The sequence below is a fragment of the Pinus tabuliformis genome, chromosome 5_2 (genome assembly GCF_031772625.1).
Source record: "Pinus tabuliformis cultivar Carrire ecotype Pingquan chromosome 5_2, CPIR1, whole genome shotgun sequence".
Classification (NCBI taxonomy): domain Eukaryota; kingdom Viridiplantae; phylum Streptophyta; class Pinopsida; order Pinales; family Pinaceae; genus Pinus; species Pinus tabuliformis.
Window position 1 is genome coordinate 832,905,823 of NC_142306.1, and position 1,996 is coordinate 832,907,818.

Below are 1,996 nucleotides of genomic sequence, written 5' to 3' on the forward strand. Positions count from 1 at the left end.
CTTAGAGCAAGTCTGCTACTAAGAATGGTAAGAAATCCATATAACTTATTCCAGAGAGTGATGATAAGGAGGAAGAGATTGATGTTGATGAGAAAAACTTGAATACAGTTAAAGGGCTAATCATTCACATCAAGCTTCTTGCTTATTTTAATGATTTTCTATTCACATTAAGCTTCCTGCTTATTTTAATGATTTTCTTCAAAGGAGAAAATCTCCTAATCAATTGGTGGAGTACATATAATCTCTCTGTGGTTCTCCTAAGGAAGTGATGAAGACTTCAGTGTTTGAGGGCCTTAAAAAGATGTTAGGAAATGATTTTCCAAGTAGGTTGCAAAGAGAAATATTTACATGTCCGAAGCTCTTCATAATGAAGATTCCTATTTGTTGTTATTGAATGAAATTGATGCTTTTTGCAAGCGTGCCAATGCAGATGCAATCAATGAAGTTTCTTTGGTTATGAAAGTTTTATATGATGATGACATATTAGAAAGTGTTGTTTTCCAATGGTATGATAACCATACTTTGGATGCCCAAGGCAATATCTCTTCAATGTGGAAAATTGTTAAGCCATTTGTTGAGTGGCTCAGAAGTACCAAGTTTGAATCTGAAGAGGATTACTTAGTGAACTAAATATGTTTGACCAATTTAAGTTGTGTGACCAAAGAGATTAGTTTAGTGTTTCCAAATTGTTGAAGTTTTTATATCATGAACCTTCCTGTCTACACTGTGCAGTCAAGATGAATCGAGGTATTTTTTGCAAACAATCAATTTCCACTAGGCTTTTCCATCTGATATAAATCACCAAAGGATTTTGATTCCCAATTTCCTAATTCAATATTTATAACAAGTTTTTTTTATGTATGTGAACATATTATGTTGGTTACATATGTAGAATTTTCTCTACAAATCAGCTTGCTCACTGATATCATGTAGAAATTTCACCTGCAGATCAAACTGATATATGCAATGTACTAAAGCATAATACCAGATCTACATCTACCATAAAATTTGCGGAAGCTAATCAACCATGAGCAACATCAAGCATGAACACATATAACTGATAAGAAGGAATCAATCACATAACATAGAATATGTCACTAGGGAAAGCACCAGCATAAAACCCCAACACTGTATTATCAATCAAGTGGAGATCCTCAACAACATACAAAAAGAATCAACTCAATAGCTATCGTACTCTCTCTGTAATCAGAATATGAAAATCATGGACTACCTAGGCCTCAATATATAAGCTGTAAATTGGCCTAATCGTACATGTTGTCACCTCAGGTCTAACTACGTAGTCATAGAAGAAAATAGATTCCTTCCTCATGCAAGGAATACTTACTAGAAATATCCTAGCATCTGATAGTACACTCTCCCTCATCTAATCTCAACTGGGTTTTTGTCTGAACAGCCTCCAATTTATCATGCTAATGTATTTACCTATGTTTTGAAATATAATCAAAAGTATGTTATGTCGCAATGTCGTCTTAAAACTTCATGAGTAGATTTACTGCAACTTTTTATTTTTACTCTGTTTTGTCGTGAGTGAAATTTGTGTTTTATTTAAGCCTCTGTCCGTTTTCCTTGGCACAAATGAGATTTGACTTGTTGCAACTAATTTCTGAGCCAGACTTCTTTCCTCTACTCGTTACGATTATTGGGCTATCACCAAGCACAAGAAATTACGATTATTGAGCTATCACCAAGCACGAGCTTGACTAATCCTCAGATACCTCAATTTAATGGAAAAAATTATGATTATTGGGCTATCACAATGAAGATCTTATTTTCTTCTCAAGACATTTGGGATTTGGTGGAGAATGGTTTTCAAGAACCAGTAGATGCAACAACATACAATGCCTTGTCTCAAGCAGAAAGAGATTTGTCGAGAAACAATGGAAAGAAGGATTCACAAGCCCTCTTCTACATTTTTCAAGCAGTTCATGAAAGTATTTTGCTAAGAGTTGCAGTAGCAACGAAGTCCAAGCAAGCA